This window comes from Zosterops lateralis, assembly GCF_965231275.1.
Source record: "Zosterops lateralis genome assembly, chromosome: 2".
Classification (NCBI taxonomy): domain Eukaryota; kingdom Metazoa; phylum Chordata; class Aves; order Passeriformes; family Zosteropidae; genus Zosterops; species Zosterops lateralis.
Window position 1 is genome coordinate 39,781,279 of NC_139763.1, and position 17,745 is coordinate 39,799,023.

General features: G+C 39.7%; 1 protein-coding gene across 1 annotated transcript in view; it reads right to left on the reverse strand.

Annotated features, from left to right (window-relative positions):
• The window catches only part of PCCA (propionyl-CoA carboxylase subunit alpha), a 273,215-nt gene that overhangs the window by 71,519 nt on the left and 183,951 nt on the right, over nt 1–17,745 (reverse strand). The window lies entirely within an intron of this gene.

Sequence of the window (17,745 nt, forward strand, 5' to 3'; positions counted from 1 at the left end):
CAAAATCCCCAAAGTATTTTCTAATCAGTAAATTTCAGACAATAGTGATAATGACACAACTATTGCATACATTCTCAATAAACTAGAAAAAAAAAATCAATGCATTTAGAATAAAAGCTGAGCACACCTTTTGCAAAATAAAACCTATGAAGACTACTCTTTTAGGCCTCAGACTTATCATTATTTGATCTAATAATAAGAAGCAGCATTTTAAAAGAAATCCATAACAGAGAAGTGCAGAGGAGCAGTGTGTAATTTGATAAATTCATTTCAGTTAAGAAGAAAAAAGTTCTGGCTTAAAAAACACTCCAATTTTACAGACTTTAGTTTATAACACAAAGTTGGCCTTAGTGATACAATCCGTGCAATTTCTATGGGGTTTGACTATAAATAAAGTTACATGTAAAGAACGAGAAGACAAACAAGTCATTTATAATGGTTCACCAACAGGCCAGATTAGCTGGCATGCTTCAGGTACTTTACACTGCTCCAGTGATACAAACCAGCCACAAACCTGGCTTGAGTTAAACCAGACCTGCAGCTGGTTTGCATTTCCAGAGCACTGCAGAGCAGCTGGAACACTCTGGTGAACCCAGCCCACTCTCAGCAAACATGTATCAGCAAATACTGTCTTTATTGAGAAGGAAAAACAGCTGAAAAAGACTTTCCAAATGGAGAAAAGCAAATCCAGTGCTTTGTCTCAACCCTCTTTGACTACCAACTGAACTTCAGTAAGACAATTATTTAAAAAGTTCTGTCGCTATTGCTAAGACCAGAAAAAGACTGTCTGCACTGCAGTCTGGGTCTGAAAACATCATTTACCATGTGTCTCCAGGGATAGAGGTGAGACAGCACTAAAGAAGACCAGGCTTCTGGGCACCAAAAAAACCTTCAAGTAGACACCATACTGCTTGTGGCAGTGTAGGATTTACATGGAGCCTTGGAAAAAAATCTATAGCTAATATCTACAGTTCTAGCAAAGGGTGTTCCAGGGGCAGGATGCAAGTCAATACCTCCACAACAATCTCAATTTATTCATTAGCTCTTTTGTCACCATACAGATGAGCAAAAGAGGAATAAACCAAGTGTGCCACAGTGGTTAAATGACCTGTCCAAAATCCCTCACCAGGGTCTATACAAGTCTCACCGTTCTTGATTCCAGATTACCACCTAGAAAGGAGAGAGCAAGTAGATGCTAAGTCCAAACAAACTGTGGCACTGTAGGCTGCTTATGGGCAGTAGAGAAACCAGCAGATAATATATTGCCACTATTATGGTTTCTCTATTCAAGAAGGAATAGAGGGTATGGGAAAGGGTTCCATGCACTAATGCTTATCCCATAAACTGCAGCAGCCTTCTCACAGAATGGAGCTACAGGGTCTTCACTGCCTTCACCTGCAGCTCACCATGGTATGTGCAACTGGGGAAGATCACAGAAATCACAGAATATTCCTAGTTGGAAGGGATCCACAAGAATCATTGAGTTCAACTCTTAAAGTTACTGGTCTATACAGGGGTCGACCCCACCACCTTTGTGTTATTAGCACCACGTGCAACCAAGTGATGATGTAAAGCCAAGAGAATCCCAAGGAAATTTGGCTATGCCCTGATAGGTAGGATGACAAAGACAGGATGTCAAGACATCAGAGAAAATGAACAAGGAATGAGGATAAGATATTTACCATGCAGTGATCATGTTACTTTTACTACAAATGAGGGAAAAGGCAGGAGTGAAGGGGAAGACAGGACACAGTGTGCCAAAAACTAGATGGGGATTCAAATCAAACCAATACTTTATCTAATAGAGCAAACCTTTTTTTCTGCAGCTCAACAGCCTAGCAAGGCTAGCAGGTAGAAATAGGGAAAGAGAGAAGACGATAGGAGAACTTGTAAGAAGTTTGCATTTGCCTTCATTCCTCCTCTAGCAATGGATATCATAAATGAACCTTATAAATACTGCCATAAACCCAGGACCTTTTTGCTTTAGGCTTGGGGTTTTAAGGTGTGAAGGGGGACATGGGGATTAACTAATTACATTCCATTGACTACTTCCCATCTTACTTTGTTTCTGTGCTCCTAAGACAGCCAAGAACAAATCACCATTCAATGGATGCTAACACTTGAACTGCAGGGAGAAGATCCCAGTCAATTCACTCCTGCAGTAGGTCACATTGTGCTTTACACCACACCTATATAGTCTAGCTTTATCCTTAACTACTCAGTTCCAAGTACACACGTGTGTGTGTGTGTGTGCATCTACAGTAATTATGATTGCATTGCTACACTACGCCCACGTGGCATAGTGGTGGTGAATTATTCCGTTTTTAAAAGGTTTGTCCCTATGTGAGGACATAAAAGATAAAAGCAGCCACAGTCCTTTACAATTATTTCCAATTCAAAAGCTACTGTAAATGAGGTCTCAGAAAGAAGAGTGACAAGTCCAAGACACAATGCTAGAAAAAGGTCAACAGCTTACCCCACTGTCACAACTTTGCAGACTTTCACTGGCATGCACCTGAACTACACAAGTAGCAGCCCCTTCACCTCTTGTGGACTGAGTTCCTGATGTTCAGCATGATAGGTACCACCTAACCAATAGTGCAAAGAGCTGCAAAGCATAATCTGCATTCAATTTCCTTTAGAGAACATAATTTGGCATTCCGTGTGCATGTCAGGCAATTAAAGAAGGCAGCACAAGCCTGAGTGTTATAGCCCTGTTAATTTACTAATGCAGAGTCTCGCGTACATCTGGCACATGTCACTTCTTTTCTCCTGGAAATGAAGGTGGTTTTCCAGGAGACTAGAGGGCAGCTGAAGCATTTGTTTCCTGCCTGATGCTTCAAAACATTATGCCTGAAGTTCCTCATGCCAGCCTTGAGTCTGACTAACTTAAATCTGCAGATTTAATCCCATAGTTTCAATTCTGCCTCTCAGCATGGTGCTTAACTCAAGAGTCCTGGCCCTAACTACTTGGCTATGCCACCCGTAGCCATAGTACTTACAGCCCTTAATTCTACCTCTTGCTATAATGGAAGCAATAGCAGTCTCTAATCAATCAGATCTACAAAATGAAAAATCATCCTCTGCAGACCTGCTGAAGTCTTTCTCTGATCAAGACAGCTGCCCATGAAGATGTACTTTTCAGGAAAACAGACAGTACTCTTCACAGGGTATATATGAATATGCACTGTCATAGCTGTCACTCCCTTCAACTAGCATTAATCTAAGGCACATCCAGTGGGCAGCAAGAGCTCTGCAAAGTGAACCTTAAAACCATTCTTGCAAGGAAGGAACAATAACAAGTATAACTCTTGTAAACGTGAGGCAGCTTATATGTTTGAGGATTTTGTTCAAACCCACATAAAGCTCTCCTCTTCTGTGGAAAAAGTAACTGTCTCAAGCAGAAAACTCCTTACCTCCGTCACTGCTAACCACAGCATCCAAGCCAAAACAGCAAGGACAGTCTTCACATTTTTACAAATCAGGTAAAGGATAGGTATTGCTTCTTGTGCAGAAGAGGGGGTGACCAGAGAACTTGTAGCACATTGTGGCTATAGAAGGTCCAGCCATAGGCAGCAACACTCAGTAACAGTCTGCAGTGATCTCAGACTAAGCCAAATTAAGAAGGATGAAGCAGCTTTTGGTTCCCAAACACTTTTCACAAAACGCACCGAACTCTCATCTACTCTACTGTCCAGCCAATGGAGAAGGACATGGAAATGGAAAAGTCAAGTGAAAACTGTCCTTTTTCGAAACTATCATGCCCTACCTTTTGCAGTCTCATGCCACCTCAAGAATATGAGGAAAGTCTTTATGGGGCTGGTGGGGCCAAGACTTCCTTTAGAAGCATGATGCATGAAACTCTAGGCATTTTGTAAAATATTTTGCTAGTTTTTAATATGAAAAAAAATTTCACAGTCAGCAAAAGAGTTCAAACACTATCTTGCATCTATGTATTCCAGTAGCAAATAACCACAATACACTTCCTTATCATGAAAATTACTGGCTACCTGGAGCCTGTAAGAAGAACACGTGGCAATTTGCAGAGTTGTCTTGAAACTATTGGGTCTTCTTATACAACTTGCTCTAACTTCCCTACACTATCTTTAAGAACCTTGAACAAAATCAGAGTCATATTTGCCACACTAGGAAATAGCAGCAACTAAATAGCACTTCCCATGCTGTCATTCATAAAGGCAAATGAATTATGCATAAATGCAAAGAAACCCAGTTAGATTTCCCATGTGGCCAGTTCTTATTAGTTAAGCTCCTTCTCCTTTTTGTATATGCTTTATCTGCTGTTCTTTGGACTGTATTTGCTAGTGACCCAGGGTCTGTTTACTCTCAAAGTGTTTGACATTTTCCAGGATCATGTCCTGGAAGAGGTGACAGTATAGTCTTGTCAAGTTTACAGATGGCACAAAATCGGATTAAACATTTACAAGCAGAGCTGCTGCCACCCAGGGGGGTTTAGACAGGCAAGAGGAAGGGGCTAATGAAAACTTTGTGAAATTCAAGATTCATTTTTAAGTCCAACATGTGAGAAGGATGAACTTATCACAAAGATACATTGCAACCTGAGTGGCTAGGGAGAAGCTCTGTGGAGAAGAACTTGAAGATGTGGGCAGACACATCAGCAGGACGTGATTGAGTCAGCAGGATGCCCTGGCACCAAAAGTTGCTATCAATGCTCTGTGCTCTGTTAACAGAGGTGTAGTCTGCAGATAGAAGGAGGTCATTAGACCCTTCTGCTCAAAACTCAGACCACATCAAATACTGCGTCTACAAGACAGGCATTGACTTTGGTCAGTTTTACAAAGTTCCCGTTAGCCCATTGCTCTTGCCTGCCTAGGTCCCACTGGGTGGCAGCATTGCCCTTGACGGCATTGAGCTTTTTCTCCAATTCTGCCTTCTGTAGATCTTAGGACTGTGCACTCCCACTGCTGCCTCCAGGTATTGATGTGGTTGTTGAACAAGACTGGTCACAATACAGACCCTTGCACTCCATTAGTGACCTCCAAGAAGAGTACAACCCATTAACCATGGCCCACTGAGTCTGACCACCCAACTGGCTTTTTATCTTGTTGGGTGAGATCATGCCGAAAGACTTGTTAAAGCCCAGGTAAATGACACTCACTGCTCTCCCATAGACCACGAATCCTGTCAATTTATCAAACAAGTCTGTCAGGTTGATGCCACTTCAGGTGGGATCTCACTAGAGCAGAGAGACAGCATCACCCTCCTCGACCTGCTGGTTGGTCATGCTGTTTTTGATGCAGCTCACAATACTATTGGCTCCCATGAATCCTCTCATCCAGCAGCACCCCTAAATCCTTCTTAGCATGGCTGCTTTCAATCCATTTATCCCCCAGCCTGTACTGATACCTGAAGTTGTCCCAACACAAGTGCAGCACCCTGCATAAATAAAGAATACATTGACATCCACTAGCCTGGTGTCCAGGATCTGTACCTTGCTAATCTTTCTTCATTTCTTCAGGATCCTAAACAACAGTCATTTGTTTCATGGTTGTCACAGCCAAGACTATCTTTGGTATCACCTCTTCAACCAGTTCCTCCTTGGATCTGGGTGTGTCAACATCAGTTTACCCATCCAATACCAGTATCAAATAGTTATCCCAAACACCGTTCAGAAACCTTCCACCATCCATCCCATATGGTGTCCTTCCAGAAGATGTCAGGACCCCCATGACCAGCACATCCTGTGACATAGATTTCCTTCAGCTGTTTAGAGAAGTCTTGGTCTACTTCCTCACCTAGATGAGAGGACTGTACTATGCTATTTTAATTTTTTTTTAATTGATCAAGCCAATGGCCTTCACATGCTCAAGTGATTTCCTAGTTTGGACTTAGGAAAAGTTAGCTTTCTCTTTCTCTGTAAACACAGAATTTCTCTCCCAAAAAACAATGGCAAATTTCTAAATAGATGGTCTCCTCTCCTCTCCTCTCCTCTCCTCTCCTCTCCTCTCCTCTCCTCTCCTCTCCTCTCCTCTCCTCTCCTCTCCTCTCCTCTCCTCTCCTCTCCTCTCCTCTCCTCTCCTCTCCAGTTAAGGGTCCTTCTGGCCTCCAAGCACTCACAGTCACATCTCTGCTTCTTAGCTCTGCCCAGTTATATGTGCACACACTGTGCTTGCTGGTGCTAGATCTGTCCTGGAGACACTGACAAGACTGACATCCACACCAGCAACCCGTGCCTGCCCCTTTGTCACCATCACCATCCTGGCCTGCACGCATACTGCCACTAAAACCCCAACTTTACATGCACAGGTCATACAGGCAGGAAAATCCATACAGAGCACTTTCAAGATGACTTCTCTCAACTCAGTGAAAGAGAACTTAATGATTCAGAGTCTCTTGGGAAACCACCTTTATTAACAAAGGGTCCAGAAAGGCTGGACATACTTTTAAGATGGAAATTTTAAAGGTGCGGGAGCAGGCCATCACCATGCACTGAAAGACAAGCTGGCAGGGAAGAAGATCAGCCTGGCTGAACAAGGAGCTTTTGCTGGAACTCAGGGGGAAAAAATGAGAGTTTTTGACCTTTGGAAAAAGGGGCAGCAAACTCAGGAAGAGTACAAGAATCATGTAGAGAGAAAATTAGAAAGGCGAAAGCTCAGCTAGAACTCAATCTGGCCACTGCTGTGAAATATAATAAAAAGTGTTTTTATAAATACATTAACAACAAAAAGGAAGGCCAAGGAAAATCTCCATCCTTTATTGGATGCTAAGGGGAACATTGTAACCAAGGCTGAGGAAAAGGCTGAGGTACTTAATAGCTTCTTTGCCTCAGTCTTTCACAGAAGGACTGGTTTTCCTCAGGACAACCAGCCCTTGAGCTGGTAGTCAGGGACAGGGAGCAGAACAGAGCCCCTGCAATCCAGGAGGAAGCAGTCAGTGACCTGCTGAGAGTCCATCCAAGGGTACTGAGGGAGCTGGTGGAAGAGCTCACCAAGCCACTCTCAACCATTTATCATCAGCCCTGGTTAACTGAGGTGGTCCCAGGTGACTGGAAGTTGGCCAACGTGACACTCATTTACAGAAGGGTCAGAAGGAGGATTTGGGCAACTACAGACCTGTCAACCTGACCTTGATGCTAGGGAAGGTTATGTCAAGACAGATTGTCTTGAATGCAATCACACAGCATGGAAAGGACAACTGGGGGTCAGGACCAGCCAGCATGGGTTAAGGAAAGGCAGGTCCTGCTTGACCAGCCTGGTCTCCTTTTATGACCAGGTAACTCAACTAGTGGGTGAGGGCCAGGGTGTGAATACTGCCTATCTGGACTTCAGTAAAGCCTTTGGTACTGTCTCCCACAGCATTCTCCTGGAAAAGCTGGCTTTCTGCTGTGATTTAGCTGAAAAGGTGTGTTCAATTAAAGGTTGGACTCTTTGATGGAGATATTTTTCAACCTCAACGAGTCTATGATTTTATAGAATTTTTCTTCCTTCTTAAAATGCTACATGATGAAATTTGGTAGATGGACACTTCCTTTAGCACACTTAAATGTCTCAGAAGTTTTGCTTATCACAAATACCAATGGTCTAAAATCCTGCAATATTAGTTGCCAAAAAAAGTGCACGAAAGAGCATATAGGACAGAGAGAGACCCTGTGGCCAACAATGTGGTATATTGACAAATGTATAAAAATGTCATAAAAAGAAGTTTCTTTAAGCTTAAAACTGTAAAAATTGAATTCACTGATGCTTATATGACAGCAATTTCTTTGACTCAAATTAACCAGCTGTTTTATCTTGTATTTTCAGTTATTGACAATATATTCACATCAGATTAGCAGATTGACCTTTTTTCTTTTCTTCAAGTGACTGTAAGGTTAGCCTTTTGGACTTTTGAAGTGGTTAGCCAGATGCTTTCAAAAGGAAGTTAAAGTATGTGAGTTTCAATCTCATTAAAAAGGCGCTTTTTTTTAAAACAAACTTTCCTTTTGTTCATATCAGCACTTACTTTTTTAAAAGACCCCAAGAGAGAGTTCCAGTCTATAGATCACTTGTCCTGAAGAAAGCTCTGTTAACTATTTATAGATCATGTCCTTTTGTACCGAACTAGATCAAGCAATTTATTCAGTGCATGACTGCAGGAGAGAAATTCATTTGCTCTAAGTGTCATCAAGGCAGCCTTTTACCTGCTATGAACAAGACCAGATGAGCTGAATTGCTGGGCTTTTACTTCAAATGCACATTTTGACATTGTGTGGGGTGCCATCATAACTTTCAAGTTTTCAAAGTATTAAGCAGCACATTCACAGAATGGGCAGTCCTCAATCACAAGAGCAGCAAATAGCATATAACCACTAGAATAAATCAAACACATGTGCACACATTGAAATTATCTCTCTTTTCTTTAAAGTAGCACTTATAGATGCAAATTACCATTAGCTGCTTTGGTAGATCTCACTTTAAAAATGGGAGCATGCCAGCAGAGAGACCAAGGAAAAGAGCACACAACAGGCATCAACTCCTCAGCTTAACAACAACAGAATCAAAACAAAAGGAAAGGGAGAAGTGATGGCCTTCATCACCTCTAATCAGCAAGGGCTTTCTTCGAGCATTCACCAGGGAAGTGATCCTCTCTGCAAAACCTAGTAGAGAGGCTGTGAGCAACAAAAACACTTCACTGCAGCAAATGCTTTGTTTTACTCCTTCAGTTTTCCTTGCAAAGTCATTATTAAAATGACATCTCTTACTTGAAACCTGCCTGAGCCCACTACAGCTACAAAAAGGGGTGGGGGGCAAAAGTTAAAAAAAATCAATAAAATAAAATAATTGACATCTGCTGGCAACGGCTTCAGACACAGAAAGTACAGCTGTACAGGTTTTGGGAATATCGGTGTCTATTGTTATTGGATCGGTGTGGAAAAGAAGAAAGAACATGACTCGCTTTCCTTTTCACTTTGCTCTACAGAGACAAATGCCCTGGCTCTGCTCAGCTAAATACACTCCAACCTGGCTACAGATATTGCTCCTGGATGAAAAATTGGTGGTTCAAACAGTATTGCTATCACGTGCACACTGGTCACTTCGAAAGCTGCATTGCACTCAGCTTACCTTGTTTGATAGGATAATCTGTTGAGGATATTCTTGTTTTCTATCTTGAATTGGGGTTTAGCATGGGACTAATGACAAGACCTGGGAGACTAGGAGTATTATGCTGGGAGCTAAAAAACACTCAATTACACTCAACTTAATCAATTGTGATAAGGTAGACAGAGCTGGTTTAGTAGCTATTGAGTCATGATTCATGTCTACATACTGAAATCATTAAGCAAGCCTGATTCCAAAATGACTTGAGCTGCTGAGTTTCTATATTTTCACTTCAGAGGCACACAGAGATCCCAAGCCCTATCCCACTTGACAGTATAAATTCTCAAAGAGTAGGATGACATTATCATACCAAAGTGCCACTACAAAACACAACAGACTAATCCTCAAGCTACCCTTTTATAAAAAAAACATTTTGGAATATATTTCTTTCTTTTTAAGTATTCACCTAATACATATATTCATTTAGTGAATATTCATTTGATTCAGTAAAAGCTGAAAATAAGGATATGTAAGCTAAGACAGATTTTACTGGTTTTTTTTTTAATAGACTGTATCACCAGAAGCTGGATCTCAAGCTTAGAGTCAAGAATGAATGAGTTACTGCATTGATTGCCAAGGTGCTGCTGACAAGTCACGTGTAAGTCTCAAGTTCTATTTTTTGTTTTCATAATTAGGAGAGGGGTGGGAATTAATACTGGCCAGTGAGGAACTCTCAGTACCACTAACCAGATATCAAAAACCAGTTCCTACTAGCCTTCCTTCTGTCTCCTTTCTGAAGTGAACATTATGCATTAGGTAGACTTCCATGTCTGATCTAAACAAAATATACCACAGCAATCTGAAGAGTATTTGTAATCATGAGGATCGTATCCATCAACTGAGAAGTGTTTTATTTCACACACAATTTACAACTTGATACAGAGATCCAACAAAATTGGCAGGCACTAGAACAGCTAGTGAGAAAGAAAAGCACCCCTTTATTATATTTGGAAGTTGTATTCCACCTCGGCCTAGTTATGTAGGGTGGATGCTCAGACTGGACACAGTCTGCCATTGATTTAAATTACTTTTCCTATTGTACTACCATGGCATATTCTCTTTGAATTAGTAAACAGCTAGAATAACCAACAGTTAAAAAAAAAAAATAAAAGAAAAAATGTCTTCGATTTGACATTGTGTAGTGACAAGAAGAAAGTACAGTGGGCAACTGGATATGGATTTCATCCAGCAGTTCCAACCTGCTGCTCTCAGCTGTCACAACAGGCTCTAGGTCAGCACCAGTCCTTTGGACATACCCAGTCCAAGGTTATTCACCACTTCAACTAAAAGCTTCACATGCAAAATATTTGCTGTTGCATATCTTCCCCAAACTGCCCCACATGGTTCAGAACAATAAGCATATCATAGAAACAAACCTGATTCTTTCAAAAGCCAAATCTCTTTTGATCTTATCTGCAATGTCCTTTGATCAAATAGCCAAAAGATCACTTCTGTATACTCTACCAAGCATCTGGATTAAGGTAAACAATAAAATTGTAATAGCTAGACTAGCTGTAATGTTTCTCACCTATAAGAAAAAGTATTTATAGAAGACTTTTTCTTTGAGCCAGGAGATATAAGTGGACTTTCATTTTAGAATTAAAAATAAGCATTGAGGAAGAAGAGTCTAGATGCAATAAAAATACCTATAAATCTATTTCCATTGTTTTGTTACTTTCAAGGCTTAATGACTTTAAAACCAAAGCAAGTGGTGTTATCTGATAACTTTTCAGAAGCTGGTGAGAAGTAAAAGTATCATGAAATCCTTACCAAATCCATTCCATCATTTCCTGCTCCCCAACCACACACTTGAATCTCTCTCTTGGCATATTTGACCAATATCAAGACAAAAATATTCATTTTTATCAAAACACACCAGTCATCTCGCAGGGAAAAGAAAGAACTGTAAGGAATTAGTAGTAGCAGTAAGTAAGCATATTCCCTCCTTAGAAACCCCTCCTCTAGCTTTAAAATAAGCGCAGAATAGGGAATAAGAATGTCATCACTCCAGATGTGTCAGTGATAAATAGAAAAGGGAAGAACACAGGCCAGTGCACAGGGGATAAGGATGCAAAGCTGACACAGCAGGTAAAAGATGAGCTATCACGAGTCATAAGCCACTTACACAAAAGAGGAAATGCAAAAAAGTTTTAAAGTGTTTCCATATGCAGAACAAATCCAGTCATGTAGCAATGTAAAAAAGATGTTTGCATCTAATGCTATTTACCTTAGAAGTTAATGGGATTGCACTGTTTATGTTAACAAACTGATTACCATGAATTCACTCAAAAGGCATAAAAGTAATGTGTGTGAATAGATACCTCTTCAAATTCAGTATTTCCTCATGGTTCCAGCTACTTACATTTAAATAGGCAACAGTGACTTGCCACTGACTTTTACTGGGGTAAATTCAAATTCACCATGCTAACAAAACCACTTAAATGAGAAACAATTTTCTTTTGAAAAGCCATATAAATTAAATTTAGGTTCCTTTTTATGTTTTAGGTTGAACAATTTTAATTACATTTTTAGTACATAAAAGTTGATATGGAAACTGTTCCACAAGTTGTTTGGAACATTCAGTTTTCCGATCTACGTAAATGTAGGGGAAAAAGTGAAGTGCACACCCTGAAATAATTTGGCATTAGAGACAGATTACCTACATCCTTTAGCATTAAACAAAGACAATTTCCTTAACAGAGAAACCTCATGAAGTGATTATGATACTGCAGCTACAAATTGCAGTCAGCACCTGCTAAACAACCTCTTTATTTTAATCGCCTATAAATATTCAAACTTTGGACAAATCAAAAATACATGTCTTTTAAACAGCTGTCAAAAAGAACAGAGCGAGTTTTACACTGTCCAAAATAAAACATTCAATCACCACACATTAAGCAGCATATTTACTACAACACTGATATTATGGAGATACGATTTAGATATCAATTAGATGTCAGACTGGAAGAAAAAGCACAGAAAATACCTAACAATCTGCTTCTCAGGCAGCAACAGAAGGGGCATCCTGACACTACAGTTGCCTTTGCTGGTTTAAATACCATGGGAAACGTATAGATTTTTTTTCCCTTTCTTTTTAGGTTTTTGTGGAGTTTTTTAGGGGGTTTTTTGGTGGGGGTTTTTTTTGGGGGGGAGGTTCTTGGTTGGTTGGTTTGTTTGTTTGTTTTGGGGTTTTTTTGTTGTTGTTGTTTTGGGTTTTTTTTTATTTTTGTCATAAAAAGCTTATCTTTCATAGAATTGTACTATGGTGCTATCTCTAAAAACATTCTGGAACCTTCCAGAAAGTCCATTAACATTTCTTAACCGGATTTTCTATGAACTTTTTTTAAAAACTTAGAAGACAGAAGACAGAATCTTTCATTCTAGCAGCCATCATTTCATATTCTCCAGTGTAGCTGTAAAACATCCGTGAGATGGGAAAATGTGGAAGGTTTATCTGTGGATCCCCACACTTTCATATTTGAAGTCCTAGAAGTCACAACAATTTCCCACTTTCTTCCAGCGCTTTTAAATGAGGGTCCAATTCCTGAGCCCAGTAATCTGCCTGGGCTCTAACACATTGCAGAAAATATCCTGTGTAAGAGATGGGGACCCTTGTACAGCCTTACAGACTCCACTATCCCAGCCATTTAAAGTGGTCCTCGCACAAGAACACAGATGTTCCATTCAGGGATGAAAGAATCAAGAAAATCTCTATAAGAGAAAGTCCTCCTTCTCTTAGAAGACTGGAGAAGAGCTCAATGCAAGGAATGCAATGATTCTGAACTGATTTTTCTCCCTTTTCACACTAACCTTTGCCAGGGGCATCCCTGCTTTGAAGGGGATAAGTCAGTCCAAATCACTCACCTCTTCTACTCAAGGACAGTATCCACACAGTGTAGAAGCAATTACGGTTTACCAGGATATGGGGGAGAAATCAACTGATCTCAATTTATTTCAAGAAGTGAGAAACTCATTCCTGCTAAGAAACAAGATTTAACTTTGACATTATAACAGCAAATAGTTGAAAGCACCACAGAGACTGAACAGATCACATAAAAGATTTTGCCCCGTACAAGCTTTAACCTAGAAAATAAGAGAAAATATAACTGCACAAGGCATTCTTTGAGATCCAGGCCTTCAGAAGGCTGCACCTAAAATCCAGAGAATCAATATAGCTGGAAATTGTCAATGAAATAAAGCAAAAAGACCTTCCTAATATTTCTTAATAGCGTGAAAGGTTATATGCAAGTATATCAGCAGGAAATATAATATACTGCAAATAGCAGGCAAAATGAAAAAAATTAAGTAGAAGACAAAAACTGTTTAAAAGCTGAAAAACTTTTTTTAAAAAAATTCCAAAAGCAAATTGCAAACTTTGAGGAAAATGTTCAGTAACATTAAAAGAAAACACCTGCAAATGAAAAATGAATTTTGGATTCAATAAAATAACTACTGTATAACAAGGTCAAAAAGGCAAGGGACACAATTTCAGAGCAGGGAAATCATAGTCCCTGTCTATACAGAGGCCCTACTGAGAAAATCATCTTAACAAAGCAAACTTCACACATGAGAAAAATCAAACAGATCATAAGTGGTAGGGAGAGGGCTATAAAGACCTTGGTACCATCATGTGTCTGTAATTCAAGGCCTCATTATTCAAAAGGTGGTGAGGAATTGAAAACAGCAGAGACAGAGCAATAAGGACTGAAGTGAGCTTGAATACACTGCTATGAAAAACAGCAAAACGTTGAAAGAGACAGCCTCCCAATTATTAGTGACAGAATATCACAACATCACACTTGCTTCCCCTCTGGCACTACCATGTCCAGTGCCTTGACTTATAGATGAACTTTGGGCAAACAAAGGACAGTCAGGAATAGAAAGTTCCAAAATCTCCTACAGGTATAATCATCATAGCTCTTGACTGATGTGAGTAGTATGGCAGAATCGTGGGGAAAAAATTAGAATTCTCCAGGAAGAATCTTTTAAGCCAATGAACAACAAATTTCCCTCAAGAACAAATGAATGCCTCCTCCACCCTCTACTCAGGGTTTCCCTACTAGTTGTGGGGAAAAGACTCAAGAAAGAAGATAGCACTATCCCTTCAGATTTTTCTTGGTGGTCCTTCCTGAGCACAAGGACACTGATAGTTTACAGAACTACTGCTGCTCTGTGAGAGAATGGGATGACCCTGAGATCTAAGAGCCTGGCTCCTTTGCCTTCTGCATGGAGTGGGGATACAGCAGAGGACAGCGGGGCAACACAAGAACATCAGGTTCTGATTATTCTCAAAGTACTGCTCATAACAACCGTACACCAGCCTAATGCAGTTTTGGAAAACAGGCCTTCCTTATTCCCAAGACATTATTAACAGCATTTAGTGTGCTTATAAACAGGTAAAATTTTGCCCCAATAATAATTTCAGTTTATCCTGTATTCTAGGAACTTTCAGAATTAAGTTGCAGAACCAAGTAATGAACTGTGTCTGTAAACACTTCTTTAAGCAAGCCAGTTAACCTAGCATTGTCTACACAGAGTCAGCAGATGTGAATGGAAGGTTTTCTTGATTTCAAATATTTTAAATGAAATTGTTATCTGGAGCTAAATAATGTTGAATTATGCTAGCACAGTATTTTAACTTTCAAAAGAATCCAATAAGCTTGTGTGAATGCCACAGATAGAACAACACTCGATACTACAAGTATTAGAAAGCTACTCCTTGGAAATGAATCATAGGCACAATTCATGAACAAGCCCTAGTTTTCATCAGGCCATTAAATACATGTCATTTTCAACTTGCCACCACTTGCACCTCCCATAACAATTATTCTCAATTTATTTTCATCTGTTCCATAAAAAATGATTGTTTCTGCTTTACCTAATCCTCCACTTACATCAACCCTATTGTTCGCTTCCTTCCCTTTCATCTTCTACACATTAATTCCCCACATCGCTTTTGATCTAGCTTTTTGTTTCCCTTTTTCCTCTACAGATTCTTCCTGATGAAGAATTTACAGCCCTAATGTTCATCTGACATGTATGGTGATATTTTATTGATTTGCTACACTGTCTATTAGTTCTGTATAATGAATAGCATTACACAAAACACAAGATGGGTTGCCTTTGCCTGTATCATGGATTTAAAAAATCAATTTAGCCAAACTTGTGAAATGCCCCATTTTATCAGTAAATATTCATATTTAATTATAATTGGAGCAGCATATGCAAGGAGCAGCCAGAGAAAATAAACATTTCCTCCTCACAGTCCAAAGAGTTACTCTCTGCCATAGTGGCAAGCCAAGTAAATAGAATAATTGCAATTTTCACTGCTGCTAAATAAGAAATAGAAAACCTCTCCAGGAACTGTTCTGCATGGCTGTAATAAATGCCCACAGAAACAAGCTAACCTCCATTATTCATTCCCCTACAGAAAGGATGGTCTTTTTAGAACTGGAAAGACTTCAAGAAGTGGAACAGCTGATTTTAGCTGAGATAAACCATAAGTTCTATTTTAAATAGATGCTACATTCAATTTTTAAGGGGTAAAAATGCTATTTCGTTCAGGCGACACTTAAAACTTAATGCTGAACAAGTGTTTCATGTTCATAGATTAATAGTAATACCCAAGTATATAAACCCAAGTATATAAACCTCTCAAAAATTATTTTACTTAGCGCACTGTACTTACTGCAAGACCACAAAATCTAAGTTAAATTTTGTGTTTACTCAGTTGTGTCAAAACCAGTCACTGGGCAAAATCTCTGAGCAGTCCCAGAAGCAGAAGCCAGGCCAAGGCTCCCTTTCTTGCAGCCTGGAGGCCCCATGGCATTCCTGCAACACGTTCTTCCTCAGGCATTCCAACTCTGGCCTCAAGAATCTGGTACTCCTCACTGTACCAGCAAAGCTTCAACAAAAGAAAGGCTTTAATTACTTCTCACTACACAAGACTGGCAGATGGGTGAGTGGCTGCCAGCTCTCATGCTGAACTCAACACTAGTAATGTTTGTTAGTCTAAAGAAGGCTTGTACAAGAACAGCCAAGTCATTGTTTGTCTACAGCAATAGGTGGGAGAGGGATTCCAGCACCTCAGCCCAGGCATGATACTGAAGGTTAATCCTGGATTTTGATGAAGACCTCCCCCAGGAATGAAATATCAACATACCATCTGCATACAACAGAGATGCATGAACAACTTTTGTTGTTGGAACAGCTGATTTCTTCTACAGAAAACTACATTGGTTCTTTGGTTTGCACAGTGAATCATTTGTCATGTTCATTATCACATGGTCAGCCAAGATTAAGGCAATATTGGACAAATTTAGAGAACTAAGCTACACCATCCTCCTTCTGCCCCAACTACTGGCTAGGGACAGTCAAACACTCCTTCTTTAAGGAAAACTGAAGAATATTTCTATAAGGGAAAAATATCCAAAACACAGGGTTTAGGTCTCTTTCCTTCACTTTTACCTGCAAGGGTTATTTTCATCAAAACAGAGCCTTTGCCCTTAGCCACACACATCACCTCTCCCCATAAAATGAACACTTCATGTCTGTCTGATGAGGACTTGGCAATGGCAGCATTTGTTAAGACAAGATTGGCGACAGTATGGCTGTTGCTTAACCTCTGGTTCAGTGTTTTGCAGGTATACTAACAGGAAAGCTTTGGTGAAGGACTGGGGTAAACCTAGACAACGTCTGCTATCTTTCTTGTCAATAGATGGTAGAGCAGATAACTTAATCAGTAAGCTCAGCGATACTCAGGAAACAATACCTTAACAGTAAAAATCCTTCAGCACAGACAACTGAGGTTGACAAATACAGTCTATTCTTTCTGCTCTTAAAACAATCTAGGAAACAAAAACCTGTCTACCTATCTATACCAATTTTCAAAGCAATCATACTCATGGACTGCCAGCTCTGAAACCTGACACACACAGACACCTCTGACAGTTCACAGGTGAAGTGTCTAGGAAAGGTCAAAATACCTAGAACAAACAACCAGACCAGCTGTCAAAGCTGTAAATGCATAATGAAATGCTAAAATTCTAACACTGAATTTTTATAACTACATGAAAATGACATAATAAGAAAATCAGGTATGTTTTATGTATTTATTTTCTTAGCAGTGTCAAAAAAATTTTGGTCCATTCCTGAATAATCATTCTAGGAAAACTGAATTCAGACAAGTTCATTCTGCAACAACAGACTCCATGAACTGGAGCATCCATCATTGGGGTTTACTGCTAACTCCTGTTTCCTACAGTAAATGGTCTCTACATTTTTTACAAAAATAGCTTAAAATATGAGAAATTTTTTCTTTAAGTTTTGGAACACTTCTATGTTGCATTACAGCACCAGTTGACTACAAAATAATCAAAGCTTGTTAACATAGATATAAACTGTAATTACCTGATTCTGCATTGATCTTCACTGTGGGGAGTTTCCTTGTTATAACCACAACAAAGGTGATGCCTAATGATAGTAATGGCAAGTAGGACTGGGAAAAAATTAATATTCAGAACTAGCAAAAAGAATCTCTCAAAATACCTGGAGCTTGGTGGACTTTCTGTCCAAGAAAATGCCAGTTATTGCATTAAGTTTACAGGTCTTCTCTTTGTTAATAACTGCA